Here is a 20,865-nt window from a genome sequence, read left to right on the forward strand (position 1 = left end):
TGTGAACACATTTTGTATAGACACAGATGGAAGAACTTTTGGCAGCGCTCAGATCCAGAGATGCTCACGAGTCTTTGAGCTAGAGGCCAAGTCAAGTCTCAAGTCTCTGAGCAAGAGTCCAAGTCAAGTCTCAAGTCTCTTGTGGTTATTACGAATGTTTTATCACCTGCTGCGTTCAATCCAGGTTGCTAATAAAACTGCATAACTATAAGGAATTCTGTAACTGTAACCTGTTTTTCATTTACAGAGCACAACCATGTAATGTACAATGCAATTGATGGTTTATTAAATACTGTAAGTCAAAACACTCCCCAGACTGTTAAACCCGGTGTAACGTTAACTAAATAAAACTTTAATGTTACATGGTCAACAATAAAGCTGTAACCTGTTTTTAACTTACAGAGCACAACCATGTAATGTGCAATGCAGTTATTGACTGTTTATTAAATACTGTAAGTCAACACACTCCCCAGACTGTTAAACCCAGTGTAACGTTAACTAAATAAAACTGTGACGTTGCATAATCAACAATAAACCTGTCTGTTTTTAACTTACAGAGCACAACCATGCAGCCTAATGTACAATGCGTCTACAATTAATGAAAACTTAACTAAACTACTGTAAGTCAACAAACCCTGTTGATTTTCAAACCCAGTCTAAAGTTAACTGAATAAAACTGTAAAGTCAAATGGTCAACAATAAAGCTGTAACCTGTTTTTAACTTACAGAGCACAACCATGTAATGTGCAATGCAATTGACAGTAAGTCAACAGACTGTTAAACCCAGTGTAACGTGTGAATAATCAACAATAAACCTGTCTGTTTTTAACTTACATCAGCCTAATGTACAATGCGTCTACAATCTTAACTAAACTACTGTAAGTCAATGTTGATTTTCAAACCCAGTCTAAAGTTAACTGAACTGTAAAGTCTGGTCACAATAAAGAACCTCACAGAGCACAACCATGTAATGTGCAATGCAATCAGTGACAGCTTAAACTACTGTAAGTCAACACATCCTGCAGACTCTCAAACTAGTGTAATGTTATAACTAAATAAAACTGTAAAGCTACATGATCAACAATAAACCTGTAACCTCTTTCCAGCCAACGGCAATAATTAATTAAGGTGATGGCATAGACTGTAAGGATGATGGCAGCCAGCGGGATGTAAATGATTACGTTAATCGACTACCACACGTTTGGAAAGTAAAGAAACGCTCATTCATCGTTTCATAATGAACGACAATTGGAGTAAACCTCCTGTAGGTTGTAACTAAAGCAAGAAGCAAGCTAACGTTAGATGGCCAATGCTGAGCTAAACATATTTACTCACCACAGGTTACTGACCTATTTGCGTTCAGTGCGTCTTTGTTTGGGTCTTGTTTTAAAGCCACAGTTTATGATGATTGGCTCAGCAGCTGCCAGTGTTTGTTGTCCTTTCTCACATGCGGCCGTGCGCAGCAGATGCTACATGTTACGTAGGCAGGTTATAGGTAACGGAGGGAGGGAATAACAGCACGCTCATCAGACGTTTCCTAAAAAATAAACATTGTTTACAAGTCCCGCACCTCAAGTCCGAGTCGAGTCTGAAGTCTTTTGAGGACGAGTCTCAAGTTGAGTCTTAAGTCACTGTGTTTCCGGTTGTGTCTACGAGCATATAGTGTGAGTGAAATGAAAGCCATAATACAGCGGTGTGATACGGATGACTAAAAAACACAACTGAAACTGGTATAAACGCTCTGAAATAAGACAGTCATTAATTGCACGACCACAAGAGGTCAGGAAAGCTTTCTTGTCAAGAAGACGATGAAATGCAGTTAAAACCCCAGAAAAAGCAAGCAAGTGGACTGTGAGTAAAGAATTTTTATTTTGTATTTTTTTGTAAAAGTAATTGTAAGTTGTGTAAAGGTTTTGAAAAAATTATCCAATGCTGTAATTTTTCTGGTGAAGACAGTCTCATCACTTTGAATTCTACTCCTGCTTCTACTTTTTGTGGCCTGCTTATGTGCATGTGCTCTTGGTGCTTACTTATAATCTGTTACAGTTAAAGGTTTCTGATAGAAAATTCAGTGTCATGAAGATCAATTCAGTCACAGATATCAATCAATGAATCTATGACATCCATATCAGAGAGATCCGTTTCCAATATCTGATATACATTTGTATAGGCGCTAGTGAATGGATTTGAAAACAATATTGTAGTATGCAAAAACAATACAGTTGTACTTCGCCATCTTTTTTTCCTTGTTCTACTATAAATAGACAATATTTCTGCTCATACAGGCTGTGGTCTGCAGTGTAAGTCTATGGAGAAGGGTAAAAAGCAAGCAGCAGTAGACAAGGAAAACCACAAGGGATTTGGGGGGAATGACATGGGGACGGTGAGGAGTGTGTGTGTGTGGGAAAGAGTAGGCGTTTGCACAAAGAAATGTTTTTTTCAACAAAAAATAAATAAAAAATGAAAGTGTGAAGCAACAAAAGCAAGTGAAAGAGTGGAATTCAAATGCCGTTTGTGATAAGGTGACATTTAGAAAAATCTCAACTCGCGCTCCTTTGAATGAAAAGGTCTTATCTTGATCCAAGAAAAAAGGTCTGGCTGTTGCTCACAAGTTGTAGTGGTAAAGGAATTTACAGCGGCATATGAGACATTTTAAATTTTTTAAATGTGGAATATTTAATTGGCAAAAGAAGCAGTTAATAAGCAGAAATAATACTGCTTTTAGGCCATTATGGAGGGTAAAGTCTTTTTCTACTTTTTACTTTTTAAACCAAAACTCTGTGTTATAAACTCTTAGAATCCAAAATCACATAGTAGTGATTAGTAATTGTAATTATATATAAGATTTGGGTGTAAAGAGGCAGAAATAAAAACTGTGTAATACATTTCTTTTGATGATCACCAGCCAGAGGTCAAAGTTTACCCTCCTTTTTATTGGGACTACATCACTGGTCAGAGCTAACAGTTACCATGGAGAAACAGTCAATCAGAATCAGCTGGTGTTTCTCACCCTTTTACCACCCAATCCTCCGTCTCGCTCCCTTCCTCCGCCTGTAGACAGTGTGTTAGACTATGTTGTTGTCAAATGGTGACGGAGCATGTGCAGTGTGGGAAGGAGGATCTCAGCTGTTTATCCTGAAGAACTCATCTCCCCTCCTGTTCCGGCCCTAGGTGAGCCTCAATACTTCCCTAGACCTCCCTTTCCTTTTGGCTGCCATTACCCAAACTAAGCTCATTTGTCCCCCCCAGTAGACCCATGATCTGCCTTTTGTTCGGGCCCCAACCTCCCATTCATGTCCCCCAGGAGAGCAGACAAAAGAGGAAAAGACACTGGCCTGAACCCTTTGCCCAGACAGACTGTGGTAAAGCAACCATAAAGAGATGCTGAGCTTGAATGGAGCTGCGCTGTGACGGCAAGCTCTTTAGCTTTAACTATAGTCTGTCTCTGTGATGATGTCCTCCCCTGTGCACACCATGAGAGCAGACCGCACTAAAGAAAACGCATGCCAAACGCAATCAAATGAAGAAATCCTCTTTATCAACACATATGCAGTAAATATAGAAAACCAAAGACAGAAACCTGCTTCATATACAGACAATACAAATACTGTACAAACAACACAAGTGTATGGGATCATCAAGTTATACATACTGGCCCCAAACAGCATTTCACCCATACGCAATCACTGGAAAAGGAGCCAATGTCAAATGGTTCATATATTTTTTGAGAACTACACACACCTCTAAATGACTCTTTGTATGATCAGAATTTGATCAACACTCAGTGTTGTATGTGTGTTGGTGTGTTAAGAGTCTAGGAAAATTGTTGCAAATAAATTATACAGAGTCAGACGGCTTGGCCGGCTGAAGACTCGATAGTTGTGTTGCCTGTGTTGGTTGTGTTGTCTGTTTGGTTGTGTTGCCTGTGTTGGTTGTGTTGTCTGTTTCGTTGTGTTGCCTGTGTTGGTTGTGTTGTCTGTTTGGTTGTGTTGCCTGTGTGGTTGTGTTGTCTGTTTGGTTGTGTTGCCTGTGTTGGTTATGTTGTCTGTTTGGTTGTGTTGCCTGTGTTGGTTGTGTTGTCTGTTCGGTTATGTTGCCTGTTTGGTTTTGTTGTCTGTGTTGGTTGTGTTGTCTGTTTGGTTATGTTGCCTGTGTGGTTGTGTTGTCTGTTTGGCTGTGTTGTCTGTGTTGGTTGTGTTGTCTGTTTGTTATGTTGCCTGTTTGGTTGTGTTGGTTGTGTTGCCTGTGTTGGTTGTGTTGTCTGTTCGGTTGTGTTGTCTGTGTTGGTTGTGTTGTCTGTTCGGTTGTGTTGTCTGTGTTGGTTGTGTTGTCTGTGTTGGTTGTGTTGTCTGTTTGTTATGTTGCCTGTGTGGTTGTGTTGTCTGTTTGGTTGTGTTGCCTGTGTTGGTTGTGTTGTCTGTTCGGTTGTGTTGTCTGTGTTGGTTGTGTTGTCTGTTCGGTTGTGTTGTCTGTGTTGGTTGTGTTGTCTGTGTTGGTTGTGTTGTCTGTGTTGGTTGTGTTGTCTGTTTGGTTATGTTGCCTGTGTGGTTGTGTTGTCTGTTTGGTTGTGTTGCCTGTGTTGGTTGTGTTGTCTGTTTGGTTGTGTTGTCTGTGTTGGTTGTGTTGTCTGTTTGGTTGTGTTGCCTGTGCTGGTTGTGTTGCCTGTTTGGTTGTGTTGGTTGTGTTGTCTATGTTGGTTGTGTTGTCTGTGTTTACGGTTAGCATACTTATTTATGCTGTTGTGTTGTAAAGTGTCAAAATGTATTATTCAACCTGCCCGTGCTGTTTCACAGTGGGTTGAGCTTTCAGGGCCACCATAGAAGAACAGGGATGAGTGTGTGAGCTCTGTGGTAATATGCTGAGGAAGCAAGATACAGGAATTTAAATTCTTTTTGCTAAGGTGCAACTTTCTTGTGATCCTTGTTGTCAGATTGAATCCTGCAGCTTATGCTTCTGTTATGGTTTGCAGTGCAAATCACATAATATTTAAACCGCAAGCCATATTATTGTAGCTTAGGCTTTATAGGCTTGTCGGAAAACTCTGAACTCCCCGACATGTTAATCTACATAGCAATAAAGTCTGACATATTCAGTAGCTGTGTATCTGTCTCCACCTGTGATGATAAATATGAGCTCGGGTTCAGCTAGGAGGCAACGGGTGGGATCTGCCATACTGTTCTATAGGGGCTCCTGTGCATGGCTTAAAATAGAAGAGATAAGAACCATGTCTTGGGAGCCATCCATGCTGTTACGTATTATTACAAAAAAATATGGTGCTGGCTGATATGTGTTATATGTAGAAATGAGGCGTGCAGCATTGTTAACTGAAAATGAGAGGTTTTTAAATGAGATATCAGCCATCAATTATTATTATTATTATTAAGATAATGTCATATATGTCAAAATAATGTTGGCATGGAAGTAAAAACCAACAACAAGAAGTAAATAACATCCTGGTGTAGCCCTTTCACGAAACATATTGCCCTATATTACAGTACCATGAAAGAAATTCCCCCCAATTAGCAGTGTTTAAAATGAATTCCCAGTCTAGTCAGGCATGACAAGTGGCTTAAAGTCTGCCCATAGGAAATAATAAACTCATGAGTGAAATAGTAAGCTGTTTTATAAATTAATGAAGTAAATTCTCCTCCCACATCAACAATTGCTCATCCTTCTCTACACCATTGTCACTTACGAATATCAGAAACAAACTGCCTGACCTGCCTTTTCTAATGAGATCTGACTACATTGATACACTGCTGCAGTTTGCTGTTTGTGTTGACATACGTCCAACACTTTCAATGGGAGAAATAAAAGCCAACAGAAACATTTCCCCAGCAGACAGTTAATGCTGCCTTATTTTCTGACCTCCGCATACCAGGCCAATTGCTACATAATGTGGGAACTTCATGCCTTAAAACACAGCAAATTTTAAGTCATTGTTGGCCCTCATATTAAAATTAGATTTTTAGTTCAATTAGAGTATCTTTACAAATTTCATGCGGGGACAGACATGCACTTGTCTCTCAGGTTGAGTTAAGCAGTTGCCTCACTTCAAGTAAAACACATTTTTTAATAAAAACATACTGTCTTAAGAGATGTATTTTTTGTCTGTCAGTGAATGATGTAGTGGAATTCATTATCTTCTCCACCTATTCCACTTTAATTTTTTAGGTTTCTTGGCCCTGTGTAACCCTGCAGGAAGACGGAGGAGCTGAAAGATGAGACTCTTGTAACCTGGGTGTCCCAGTGTAGCATTGCTTTCTCCCTGTCACTGCTGGTGAGGTCAGGTCTCAGGGGGTCATTTAAACCCAGGAGGTCCCCAGCTCTTACTAAGCAAAATTCCACTATGTGTTGTCTGGGAATGGACAGGACAGCTGTATTCATCTGTAACACTAGCACTAGGTCACTTCCACTTTCCACACCCCAAATATTTCCTGCCAGCACAGATCATGAATCATCTCTCTTCCAAATATACTTGTACTTGGGATTTTTTTTGATCATTTTTATTTTGTCACTAGTGTAACAGGACTTGCATTTTCATCTTTTGGCTTTTTTAAACATTTAACATGAGCCTCATGTAGCTTACTCAAGTTCCTGGTTATAAAATTCTCAGTCTTTTGTGGACAGCCAGTCAGCAGGAAATGGTTTTCTTGTCTTGACATGTCCTGTTAGACGTCTGTTTGTTTATCGAAGGATGATGGTGTTCAGTGGTTAAAAAGAGCCATTTATTAGAAAAAAAGACAAATATACATAATTGTGCAAGGGTGGAATAATATAGGGGTTAGTGTTTATATGTTTATATGTGGGCTGTAAATCAGTTTGCAGTCTGAAAGGGTTGCTTATATTCAATGTCCTCTTAGCATTAAATTTCATGTGTAGCAAACAGACCCTGAGAGTAAAAGTATCATATGTGAGTGGTCAGCTTGGATGACTGAAGCAGCTGTCAAATGCAAGCGGAGTCAGACAGAACAGGGTGCCAACTGTAGCAACACAAAAGGTGGCTGGAGAATGGTTCTAGGGTCAAAGGTCAGAGACCACAGTACAGATACAAGGTCCTGACACTGTGTTGAGGACATTTATTGGCCATATATATAGACGGGTGCAGCAGTTGTGACTGTGTGTGGCCTAAAACAGTATGAACAAAGAACTGAATACGCTATATATTTTTTATGACCACAGTGTGCAAAGCATGGCTGGCTGTAGTGTGGTTTGCAAGATATAGTCAGTTGCACAGGTTTTGTTTAGTTGTGGCAAAAAATAAATGAACAAATCTTTTTTTCTACTTTTTCCCCCCAGTCTCCAGTACATTTTTCATGAGCTGGTACATACTACTTTTGGGAAAGTAACCACAGCCTGGAATTTCATCATTTTAGGGGCAAGGCCACTTGGCCTATGGTGTTGTCACTATGGCAACACCAATATGGCAATATTTTATCAATATTTTCTAATTTGTTAATGCTAAGAACTCACTTTATCATAACCATCATCTATTTAACAATGAGTTGAACATTTGAAAGTTTACTGTTGGATGTCCTGCCACAACCACGCTGTGATTGGTTGGGTCACAAAAAGTGACATTCATAAGAGACATCGACTCCATGAAAAGTTGTGATTCAACAAAAGGAACCTGGAACCCAAATGTTGCTTATCATATCTCCATTGTCTTCTTTGTTTTTACTGCTTCAGCTGCAGAACCTAACTAATAGTTGAGCTGGTGTTGATGATCTTGCGGAGGGTGTGGGCTGGTGAAAAGTGGGCCCACAGAGCGTCCCGGTGCTCCCAGCGCCTGTCTGATTATGTTTTTTTGTCTTATTGGCCAAGTTTATCAAACTTTCTTACCTCAGCTCAGTCGAACTTTTCTTCCCAGTAGTTCAATCACAGCTTTGCGGCACTGGTACATCAGGATGAGTTTAATTAAGTCTCCTGGTTGATGCTAGATTTGTGTCATAAGTACCCTGGCAGTTCATACCAGGCTCTAACTCGAACCCGCGACTGACTATGTGTGCAGCATTTTACTTGATGTTGACCAGTACGAATTCAGAAACTCAACAAAAGACAAAGTCTAAAAACCGTATTGACAGGAAAGAAGCAGAGAAGAAAATCAGCTGGGGCAGTGTGGGCAGGGCATCAAGACCACTGTGGCTGCAGGGCACTTCATTTTGTTCAGTTTGGCATTATTCCCCATAAGGCCAAACTGAGGGTGTGCGACTGCCATGTCCTCCATTGCCTCTGTGAAATTCCTACCTTGGCCACAACCTTGCAATTCATCATGAGTTGATTGTTGAAAAAAAAGCTCTCATCTTCTCCTGCCAAGCAGACTTTTATATTTAATCAAGCTAACTACCAGCAATCAGTGGAATTATAACAACATTCACTCACTAGAGCACTGTGTGACTGGTTGTAATCAGTCCAGATGTTGACTGACATGTTACCACCTCGGCTCTTTCTGTAGCTGTATGCACTCGTTTGACATAGACTCAGTACTCCTTTGACCGGGGAATACTTTAATCTATAGATTGCTTTACTACCACTCAATATCAGCACATCTTGTTAACTTTTTCTTCACCTTTAAAGGGCACACCTATGACTCGAAAAAAACCCACACTCAAACGTTTGATATATTTACAGGTCTAGACAAGGTTTATACGTCAAGAGTCAAACACTAGTTTGGTTTCCAGCTGGCCCATGCCAGGCAAAGTCACTGTAACCTGCTGTTGTTCGCAAAGAAATAGGTCCAGAACATCACACACACATCACATATTATTCTCTTTATGTACAGGTAAAACAGCTTGAGAGGTGTTGGTAGGCACATTCTCCTCTGCCAGGTTAGCTGTTTCCTCTTCCTCAGGTCTTTATGTGAAGCTAAATCCAACCTGACTACAGTTCCGTACAGACATGGAATTGATATTAATCTTCTCATCTTACTCTTAGAAAGAAAGCAAATAAATTTGTTTCACAAAGTGGAGAGTGGCATTGGCAATGTGGGATTCTACTTCACTTCTTCCTCTTTCTAGTTTCTACACTCAGAGATTTTTCCCAGTGACCTTCAGATCTCAGGCCTGTTAGTCAGACCTTTAAATTACAAACCTTCTTAGATTAGACAATTTCTTTCACAAATATGATGCAAATAGCTGTGCAAACAGCTGCAGAACAGCAAAACAGAAATCCTTTTTTTTCTGTGGCTCCGTGTCTCATGAAAGCTATCGTAGGGCCCATCTTTTCCCTACGTTATGAATTATGGATCACTGCTAATAGCCTCTTTCTCCCTTGTTTAACTTATTGTGGCCACAGGCTTATCGCGGACAGCTGCTTCTACTTGGACTCCCTACCTCAGTGCTCATCACCTACATTATGCTTCCCATCACTGTGTTATTGTCTCATTATTGCATTACAGAAGAAGGGACTTCTGTCGCTTAGGGAGGAGGAGGCAGACTCGGTCTCCGTCCAAGTGACCCTCCCTAAGGACTTAACCTGCACTGTCCCACCTCGCTGCTGCATAATGGATGAAGGACAGACACTGGGAGGGAGGGGAGGAATGGGAGCGGGGCCCTTATTACCTTGTGATTCATTTTTAATGAGGTAAACAGGTCTTTCCAGGTCACCTGCAAGCTCACACACACCCATGGCGGGTGGTGTGTCTTCCCCATCAGCTGCCTTATTGCTGCCCGCTTTGACATCCTCCATGGCTGCAGGGGCTCCATAGTATAATTAGGTCTCACTGTCATTGACAGAACGTGTCTCACTTCCCACGGAGTCCCTTTCCTTTCCTTCAGCTTAGATGCCACCAATTATACAGTGGCAAGAAGACCTTATTATAAGTGCTCCAGGCAACCTTTGCCTCACTTTTCCTCTTGCTGCCACTAGATTAAGTTTTTCAGCAGTGAGTTATACATAGTGAATACCAGCGCCACAATTAAGTTACTGTATATTGTTTGATAATTGATTTCATTGCACTTTACTACTCATAAATTGAATTTTAAGGTTAAGGTTGTGTAGTGGAACCTGTGTTTGAAAATAGCCTGTCCTCCTGCAGTCCCTGATGTTTATGTAACATCAGTGCTATAATATTCAGTGCAGGTAGATGTTGTCTCTCTTTGCTTGGCATGTCATTGTAGCGTCTCTCTCTTTCTGTGTATATGTTAAATGACAGCCGATAAAACTCAACATTGTTGTGCTCTAATGGAAATAAAATGGGCTCCCTCAAGCAGACGTCTGGTTCCGGAGCGGCAGAAATTGGATGACAGGCGAGGATGCACGTACAGGGTGTCATCTGGGAAATCAAAACCCGCTCAGTTCACTTGCTCTGAAAGTCGGTGAACAGGTACGCCTTCGCAAACAGGGAGGTGGAGAACTCCCACAGCAATTCTCTGCGAAACCTGGCGAGGCTGTGAAGAAAGAAGAGAGAAAGAGAGCGAGAGAAGGTGAGAACAGGAACAGATGGAGAGACGCAGGGAATCTACATTTACAGTCATTTAAAAGAAGTGCTATACATAGCCAAGCTTTCAACCCATCATCTCATCTAAATGATATCATTACAGCTTGAAGTCATTAAAAAATATCTTTGCCCCCGGACTGTATAGATTTCCTTCCTCTCCCTGGGGAGCGGGGATGAAAATGAATTTAGGGCCCCTCAAGTCATTGAATTTTCCTTTTATCACCAGATAGCCGTGCTACATATGTGTCATTGTGCTGTATACAGGATTAGAGAGGATCTTTTCTGCCTGACTGGCTACCAGCTCTCAGCAACAAGATGAGGATCATTTCCCCTGCTAAGAAAAGCTCCACTCAGCTTGGATGAAACCCTCAGCACCCCGCGCCCCGCCCCCCTCCTGACGTTCGGTGTGGATCTTCACTAACATACCACCAATCTTTATAAACATGCATTTGATATTGCAAAATCATATTTCCCCAAAGGCTGTTTCACACAAGTTTGAAAAAGATATATTTATTGAGCTTCAAAATGACTTTTTTCCCTGGACGCTCGTCATTAGCAGTTAAGTTTGCAAAAGAAATGATACATCGAGCAAAAAAAGAAAACCCATATTTGTGAAGGTCTTTATCCCACCATCATCCCCACCAGCAAAGGCCTGTATGATCAGTCTGAGAGGTCATCTTCTGACTTAATGAGTGTCACGCCATCCTCCACTCTGGCTCTCATGGAAGATCTTTTGATGCAGATTTCTCTGTCCTTTGAAGTGTGCGTTTTTTCCCCTCAGAACGAGGGGTCGGTAGGAGCTGTGTGGCGCAGGGTCCTCCTGGGCTCTTGGTTCATGTGTTTATTTGAGGCTGATCTGCCTGTTTACATCATTTTCTTGAGAGCAGAACGGCTCGTAATTGCAACCAGTGTATGTTTGGTACCCTGAGCAAACTCTTTTCAAGAGATGGTTACTGACACGACTGTTTGATCAAGCGTGTCAGGTTTCTACTTGGTGGTGGTCGTCTGAGCATTTACAGCCACCATTCAGCTATTCCATCAACATAATCATCACAATCACATCACAATCATATCACAAACAAAATTTGTTGGACTTCTGAGGTGACTAAAGTCAGTGACAGTCTAACAAGTATGTGCTCTCCAGATTATAAATTAAACTAAAGGATTAAGACAAAAGTCCTGATCCTTAAAAGGTGTATTTGTACATCACTGCGTCTCATATTTGTCCTGACCAGGCCATAGACTGTGACTAATTTGTTGTGCACAGAGGATTAAATGAAAGTGGATGGGGAAACAGAGCTTACAAAGAAATGATACTATCAGCCATTTTCGGCTCTTTGTTTAATACTGCTAAGATGGTTTGCTATTGGTTATCAGTGTGAATGTGTGTCTATGCTGACTAAAGCTTAACTCGGCTATAACTAATCACGCAGATTTATTTCACCCTGGCAAGCAGATGCATCGTTCCATTGAAACAAATAGATTTTTTAAATGTGGCTGGGATACAATAAGGATACTGAGGTTATAATCCTTAAGCTTTCAGTCCTTGCTGCCCTTCATGAGTTCTGTAAGTGATTGGGAAGGTGGTGGCAGGGACCAACAACATCATTCCTGTTTCAATTCACCAGGTTATTAACTGCGAGGAAGACAGCCATGTCCTCCTAAGAGTTTTGTAAAAACAGAGGTTAAACTCAGCCAGGGAAGGCCAAAAAACTGTTGACATGCTTTTTGTTGAGATATTGTAAATCATTCACTATGACACATCACTATATAGAAGAGCAATTAGAGAAAGCAAATGCATAGCATGGGGATAGATGACAAAATGTTGACCATAAATGGTATCAAACATAGGGTTTGGTATAATGAATATTTTAAAATAAACACATATTGCCAGTCAGCGCCTGAGCTAACCAGCATGTTAGCCCTTAACTCGTCTGCTACAGTAGTTCACCAATAGTTCACTAGCCCTGCAAGTATTCACTGCATTGTCGACGCCACTTTCTGGTGTAACCGGGCTTTTATACAAAATGAGCAACATTTTCAGAAACTTCATTTTGGAACAATGTTTTCAAACTTAGTCCAGTACATCATTTTTACATTAATTCAGTGTTTACTGGGGTCTGCATCCTCATCAGTCTCACAAATGGAGCAAAGGCGGTCCCTGTTCACTCCCTTCTTTCAAGTTCTTAAATGCTATGTTAATGCAGACCCTGCATTCACTCATATCTTGCTTTCCATTGGCTTGCCTGCTGCAATTTGCTGCTAATGGTCGCCCCCCCCCCCCACTCCCCACTCTCTTTCTCTCAGTCACTCTCTCTCTCTCTTTCCAGCCTTGAGGCGTCCCGTTTCAGCTCCTTCTCTCTCAGTCACAATGCTGTTGAGAGGGTGAATGGGTGGGGGCATTTAAGAGAGCAGTAGGTGGGAGTGGAGTCTGACCGCAGAGGGTCTACTGTTTAAGAGAAAGGGAATTCTCTCTTTCACTCACTCTCTCCCTCTCTCTGCCACTCTCCATCTCTATACCTCTCTCACCCTCTCTCTCTCTCTTCTCACTGGCTGCACAACATCAGCCGGCTCTCTAGGTAGACTCGAGTAAACACTCTAAGAGAACAGAGAGAAGAGGGAAGATGACAGAGCTGTCAGCGCTCTGAGAGATACAGACTGGTGAGAACATTTGTCAGGGCTGGCTGATAAGACTCTCTGCAACACTGCTTCTGCTTCACTTTTCTAATCAGCGGAGAGGCTGTGAGCATTGTGTGTGAGGTAAGTCATCTTCCTTACCTGCATGGAGCTGGTGTGTTTGAATGGGAGCAGAATGAATGGGTGATTGCTTTACCTTTTTAAGACAATTTAAAAAACTGAATTGCAAAGCTCATCAACTTAATAACTTCAACCACATTCTCTTGGCTTTTTTTCCCCACTTGTATACGTTTTGACATTAAAACTTTCTGGAGAAGTCTTTTCGGTTTTAGTCGTTTTATCAAATGCACTGTAGGCCTACAACTAATGAACCAATTAGCAATTTTTCTGTAGGTTATTTATTGTTTAATGCGTGAAAATTGCAGACTTATATATCTAGTGGAGAGGGAAAAAAATCCTTTGAAAATTTAGAAAAATGCTAATCGCAAGTTCTGAGAGTGGCATCTTCAAATTACTTGCTTTGTCCAAATCCCCCAAATATTCAGTTGACAATGATCGAGACATGAGAAAACCTGCAAATCCTGCTATTTGAAAAGTGAAAACCAACCAACATTTGATTTTTTGCTTGATATATTGACTATTTGTTCATTAACATTGCTGTTGATTCATTTTCTGTCAATTAATCAACTAATTGGAGAGCTGAGGCACTGTTTGAGACCAAGCTGAATGCTATATTCTCACCTCCAGTGAAGAATGTGGGTGATGCAATGTTAGCAATAAAACGATTATTTCCACTCATCAAAGCAGCTTCTGTAATTTATCCTCATGTTTTACAAGTGAGGACTTCAGAGACTGGCTTAATTTTGCTCTTTACTGCATGCACCTGGGTGCCAATTATGTTTTACTGTGAAAGTCTTTCTTCTAGCTGTCTATTTTCTATTTATTACCAGAGCAGGTAAAAAGACTGATGTCTTCAGAGATGGAAGTCTATGGTGATCCACTGAATTATTCTGCTTGCATTAAGGCTGATGATGAGTTGTGGTTTGATGGGATAGCAGAGGAGAGATGGGTAGGGTTAGTGTGTGTGTGTCCGTATGTGTTTGTGCAGCTTGCCGGAGTAGGTCCAGCTGCACACTTTATGGTTGCCAGCAGACAGTAGACTTGTGTAACCCAGGAGATAGACAGCTGCTCTGTATTAGATGCTGCTGGTTGGTTCCTCTCCCAGATCTCCAGCATACATACTGCCGGCTGTAAACTGGCAGCTTCACTGACACACACACACACACACACACACACACACACACACACACGCACACACACACACAGTGACTGTTCACCTCCATGTGCTTCCCAGTCTCCTATCTCCAGATCAGCTTCATTTGTTTGTCAGTAGTGTCGCACAAAGAGATTGCAGAAAGAGAAACAGACAATATGAAGGAGAGGATGTTTGATGGATTAGTAAAGAAACTGGTCTTCAATGATATGGCTACTTGCTGCCAGTTGCTGTCATTTTTACCTCATCAATTTTGTATGATTTTTGCTTAGAAAAGTTAAGAATTCAAGTGAGACTGTGCAACTTTGGCAAAACAGCAGCCTCTGTGGTCACATGTGTATATTATGGGATAGTGGCAAAAGCTAAAATGTAGTGTTACAGTAAAGAAGGGTCAGTAAATGGACTCAGGAGTATCCGTTACTCAGCATTATTAGTCCACTAACATTAGAAAACATTAACCACCATAAGCTACTGGTCATACCATACCAAGTAAGGCTGTTGTACAAAATCCCCTGACTGTACTGAATTGAGAATGGGCATGTTTGGCTGCTGTTCAACTTTTCATTTGAAAATGGCAGTTTCTGCTTTCAAAATATACATAGTTTTTAGTATCAAATCTTATTCTTGCCAGTGTGAGCAAGCCTCCAAAAGTGCATCTAAATCAGCATGGCATTCTCCTCTGAAAGCTAATGAAGTTCTTTAAGGCAGGGCAAGGCAAGATTTATTGCAGGTTTCTCAGATATACATTCTTTCCCCTGAAGCTGTTTGTGGAAAATCGTATCCTTATGGTGCCTGATATCGGAACCCCTATGTACATCTTAGCAGGAGGAGCTTAGTGGGAGGGAGAGGGGTAAACGAGCTAGTCAGTGAGGAGAGAGAGAAGTGAATGGAGTGTATAAAGATATGAGGTGGGCTGTGATGGAGGAGACCCACAGGATACCAGGGCAGCATCTGCTGGACGGTAATTGTATATGATGAGATGTGGACACAATGTTTTACTGGCTGTGACTTCAGGTTCACTGCTGACTTGTCAACACATCTCAAATATCTAATGGTTTTTGTCTAATTTTGATTTAATTTTGCAGCTTAATGATATACAAAGATACTGACTAGTTATTCCTACCAGGCGCACTATCCAATGGTAGGTGGCAGCACAAGCACGGTGCATTAATGTTTCATGATGCTGTGGCTACGCATATGAGTAGCCATCGAATGTGACACTCGGCATAACGATGAGTGGGAAACAGGCCTTTGTTTGGACAGCTGTTAGCTCCCAACGCTCCATGCCCTACAAAGCTCCCTGAGAGGGTGACTGTCTTTAACCCCACTTAGCTCCTCCACTGGTAATTTAGAGCAAATAGTAATTGTGACTATTCCAGATTCAGGAGATAGGCAGATATGTTTTGGTTGAACTAAATAAACATCATCTTTAATTCAGGTTCATCCAGACTCCCATTGCTGCCTCATCTCCTGGCCTTCCCTTTGTCTCTCTTCTTCAACATTGTCTCTGGTTTCTGGTGAAATGTCTTTCTGGCTCTAGATATAGTGGTGTTCAATTAAGTTTTGCCAGATTTGGCATATCACCACCTGTGGTCCAGATGGTTCTCAATACCTTGAATCTAATCAACCAAAAGACATTTTCAGTACAGTGAGCATGAAGATCTAATGTTGAGAGAGGGATTCGCTAACATCCTAAACTAAGATGGCTAACATTATACTTGCTTAACATCAGCATGTTAGCATTGTCATTGTGAGCATGTTAGCCTGCTTCCATTTGCATGTACTTGAAAGCACTGCAGTGCCCAATAAGAAAAAGTATTGCACAGCCTCACAGAGCTGCTAGCATAGACTCTCACATAAAAACACCAGTATCCAACCTGTAAGACAAAGTATTATCTATTTGTCAACTAGGTACTTGGGATATCTGCTTATTTTAGGAAAATGGTTACAGTTCAGTTACAGATCCTGTTTTATTACTACGATTAGTGACTGAACGTGAAGGACTGCATCAAAGAGAAGTGTGCCTATTTCCCCCCACTGGCTTTGTGCTCAAATAAATATTTGTAAGGGTCAGCGTTTTCACCAATGTGTGCATTATGACTACATAAGTCTCCAGAGTTTTCCTCTGTCCCAATCAGGCCCAGTCAGATTAGTGATCTGCACAGAACATAGACCCCCCTCAAACAAATCCAGTGGTTTAAACATCCCAGATGGGACAGGAAAGGCGTGGAAGTCTTGGAGCGGTGGGAGCCAGGATTCCTTTGTATTGCCCGGCTCTCCATTGGTGGCATCCAATAGACGAACACATGTGGTAGACACTTCGCTCTGACACTTTGCCTCCACCAGTGACCTTGCACATTGGAATGCATGAGCCATAATGTTCTTGGAACAATATGGGGGCCCTTTTGAGGAGGGCAGACAATTTAAATTGGGGGAAATGGTAAAAAACAGGGGAAGCCAATGAAGAGCCGACCCCGGGGACCGGGGTCATTAGGCTCATACAAGTGTCTGAATGGAAGGCACTCCCAATTTGGACACGCAACACGCTTCAGGCTTTCATCACAGACAAGGACAAACAGATGTCCCGGCATCACAGCCAACATGCTCGCTTCCATTTCTACTGGAGAGAAAAAAGAATCCTTCCTATCCTGTTTGAATGGAAGTAACCAATAAACCTCCAGTGTAAAGTGCTGAAAAACGCAGTCTTTGAAAGGCCTTGCAAAGTTGTCTTACATGTTTACTCAGCATTCTTGGGACTTTATCAAAAAATCTTTCCCTCTAGTGTCTACATTCTTTCTAGTTACTAGACTACGATTCAAATGTCTAAAATATTCCACATGGAGAGGGGTATTTTCTATTCTCTACGTTAAAAATAGATTCCTTTGGTACAAAAAAACAAGCATCTAGACAGTTCTGGGTCACTAAGTATATTCGTTGTTCATGTTCTTTCAGTCTGTAGGTCAACTGATTCTTGCTGTCTGACAAATTTATAAATCCCTCTATGCTCTTCTGAGACTGTGCGCTCACCTTGCAGCTGATTAGCTGAGAGGGAAGGTGTTAGTTACATGGTAAGTTTAGACAAGTCCCAGAAGTTGACATCAATACCTTTGTGTAGCATTACCAGATTTTATTGTAATTGCAGTGCAGTGTGAAAGCTGAGGAGAGGAAGTAAGTAGAACGGAGGGCTACGCAATTACAAGTGTCTGCTGAAAACAGCAGGTGGAGCTGTAAAAGCTACGCATGAGGCTGCCAAGTCTCCACACCACACAGGGGTTAGGCTAATAAACAGTAGGTCACCAGCACCCAGCATGTTAAAAAGCTCATGAACAATGACTAGCATCCAACCTCTCCATCTGGACCCAGCAGCACAAGACAGAGGCACCGCAGGGAAAGAGCCATAAAGAATATTGATGGGCCTCACTGCGAGCCACGAGTCAAATCACAATGCAGTAAAAACTAAATTAAGATTTGACTGTCTGCTGTATGATTGACCCAGCGAGCGCTCTCGTTTGCACAACATTCGTTTTCCCCCTATCTTAGTGTCAAAGTCAGAAATTGGTTTTGGTTGAAGAAATAGACTTTTTGGGGCGGTATCAGTCAGTCATGTCAACTCTGGCTCCAAATCACTCTGGCGGTTCTGTTAGCGCGATAGGGCTCAGCCTTGGCAGAGTGCTCTCTCTGAGGATCCAGATAAGTGTTTCTGCCGGTATCTCAGATCCAGCCTCCCCGTCCGCCTTATCAGCCACAAACACACTAACCCCCACCACTCGCCCGCTATCTGTGTCATCGGATCCAGCGGGGTCACAGGGGAGAGCCAATGAGCGCAGCCTTGGTTTGATGAAACCAGTTGATGAAAACAGCGTATTACCCATTTCATTCCTGTTTAGCAAGTCAAATTGTTATTTCTTTTTCACCATACGGGAAGTAATGACAGAGAGTGTTGTAGTGAAAATATTGAAATGCTTAATTTATTTCACATCAGTGCCTTCAGTCATTGTTTGGTATGAGAAGGAATGGAAACATTTTATTCTTCAAAGGCAAAGAACCTTTAGGCAGAACATTTGTCAAGAGTTAAATATATAATTATAGTTATTACATACATAGACACTCATCAATACAACCACAGTGGCCTGTGTATCTAAGAGTCATCTAAGGTCCTCAGTGACAATAATACTCTAATTCTATTGGGTATCCCAAATAGACACAATTACAGAAAAGTGTGAATGGCTGCCAGTGCACTGCAAATATATAACAGTTTCCAACTAAGATTTCGAGAAAATAAAAAGACTTTAAAGCACGTAAGCGCCAAGGTTTTTGGCCACTGGGTAGCAAACCAATCTATGAAAACAAGATTGACATATTGCCAACTCATAAAAGGCATTATTTACATTCATTTAATTTGAATGATTAACCTGCCAATTTTTTTTCTCAGTTGCCTATACGACAGAAGCTGGAAGGTTTTCCACAGGAGCAGACTCAGAGGAGGCTTGTCTTTACCTAATTAGCTTTGTCCTAATATCATGGCCTGAAGACATCACTGCCATATGTGAACCAAATCCTGAGCTCAGCCTATTCTCACCTGCTTAGTTCCCTCACATAAAACTGATTGACTCTTACTCATGTTTTCTAACACTGCATCTTTTTAGCTATTAAGCAAGCAGTTGGCTTCTTTATTCTGCCGTCTGGGTTTTGTGTAGTTCAGCACAACAGTGAGGCCACATTGGCCATAAAAGGCAGAAAGAGAAAGACAGTGTGTGTCTACCAGAGCATGAGGTGATAAAATTTGAAAAACCTTTTCTGAGGAGCAGCAACAACTGTACCATCGATCGCACGTCAAGCAGTCAACTCAAGCTATGCCTCTTCCTGGAAATTCATTTCTGTGTTTGATGATTATAACTCACAGCAATAGTGCTGTCCTCAGCAACTCACTATCTCTCAGGCCATGACCTTGGTGGAGGTACAGGACCCAAATCAATATTCACCTACCCTAGCTCAGGACATATGTGGGAGGCTTCTTTTACCTTGCATGATTGTGATAAATATGTTCATCAGCAGATTTCAATTCTATTGGATTTATGGGTCTTTGGGATATGACATTGCTCTTTAAAGCGGGATTAGAAAAAGACGTTTATTTCATAATTCGCGACAACGCGGTGAGTGTCTGTGACTGAAGCCCATTTCCTGGTCATTTCCCCCAGTTCCAGTGTGGCAGTGTCTCAAGGTGAAAAGAGCCCCAGACAATAACCCTTCATTAAGTCCTTATACCACGACCCAGATTTGGATTCTGTACCAAAGAAGGCAAGCTGAGTTTTTGTCATGTGTGACCTACAAAACTAGGCAAGCTTGATAAATTCTTCAGAAATGAAAAGAAAGCATGTGCATCCTATCAGACCTGTTTAACATACAGTCCTGGGACTTGAGTTGTAGTTGTAGTCATTGAATATTTACAGCTTTTACGCACCAAGTGGGGCACTCTGCCTCATTATTCAGTTTGTTTGTTGTCAAGTTATCAGACGAATGCTGCATTGTCTGTTCACACTGCTGCCATTATCCACTGATAGTTAACAAATCTTTCTTATCCCTCATAAAATGCATTGACTGCACTTCCATGTTGATCTGCTTTTCAAATGCAGAACGGCAGATAACTGCTGCTGAATGCTTGCAGACTAATAGTTTTCTTTTCTGATTTTTCTAGGACCTGCCATATGGCAGAGTCTCAGCAAAGGTGAACTACAGTGACGATTAAGTTTGTCAGCATGGGGCCCTGGCTGAGTTTAAAAGAAATGATGCCTGCAGTCCCCCCAGACAGCGAATCTGCTTATCAATCTCTCAACCAATTGAAAGTAAAACTTGTGTCTAAAAATGTGAGACAGTAGGAGAAAAAGAACACAGGTAAAGTAATCATCCACTGAAGATTTATTTATTTCCATTGAAACAGCACTGTCCAAATGGAAACAAGAGCAATGTAATAGGCCACTATAATAAGATAGATCTTTGCATGCCATGTTGGGCTGGGGGTATACAGTAGCTTATGGGGATTTGTGCGGACTCTTATCTTTATCCCTTTGGTCTTCCTTTGTGTAAAATAAATGCATTCTCTTGATTGTCCTAAGGATTATGGTTCCAGACTTACTTACACAACATGGAAGCGAAAAGCAGAAGCACCACAGAGACATGCTGGAAAACACTTGTTCTTGCAAGGAAGGACAGAGTTACTGCTGCTTCAGCTAGTTGGATGTGCCATGTTTTTTAAATTAGACTAATGGGAAAATCAGGGATGGATCAGGGATAGAGGAGACTTACGTAAATCAGTGGATTGTAAACTTTGGATGGCACTCTTTCTTAGGGCCTATACAAATAAACAAGTGTACTAGGGATGATCCCAAATATTTGAAGATTCGATGCTTCTATGGGCGAAGCCTGATTTGACTGTCAATCTCACAGTCGCAGCTTCGCAGTGAAACGAGGATCATGCCATTTTGCTGATTTTGGGTGCTCAACGTCTGATTTTACATAA

General features: G+C 41.4%; 1 protein-coding gene across 3 annotated transcripts in view; it reads left to right on the forward strand.

Annotated features, from left to right (window-relative positions):
* Positions 1 to 12,801: 12,801 nt before the first annotated feature.
* Positions 12,802 to 20,865, forward strand: part of tnc (tenascin C) — a 48,048-nt gene continuing 39,984 nt past the window's right edge. For 2 of the 3 annotated variants that reach the window (XM_038704293.1, XM_038704294.1), the window contains exon 1: positions 12,803 to 13,198. The gene's annotated coding sequence lies outside the window, so the exon portion shown is untranslated. Of the gene's footprint in view, positions 13,199 to 20,865 lie in introns of all 3 variants that reach the window. The other variant, XM_038704296.1, reaches the window with a different exon arrangement.

This window comes from Micropterus salmoides, unplaced genomic scaffold (genome assembly GCF_014851395.1).
Source record: "Micropterus salmoides isolate LMB-PRFRI ecotype aquatic unplaced genomic scaffold, ASM1485139v1 Ms_hic_scaffold_7, whole genome shotgun sequence".
Classification (NCBI taxonomy): Eukaryota; Metazoa; Chordata; class Actinopteri; order Centrarchiformes; family Centrarchidae; genus Micropterus; species Micropterus salmoides.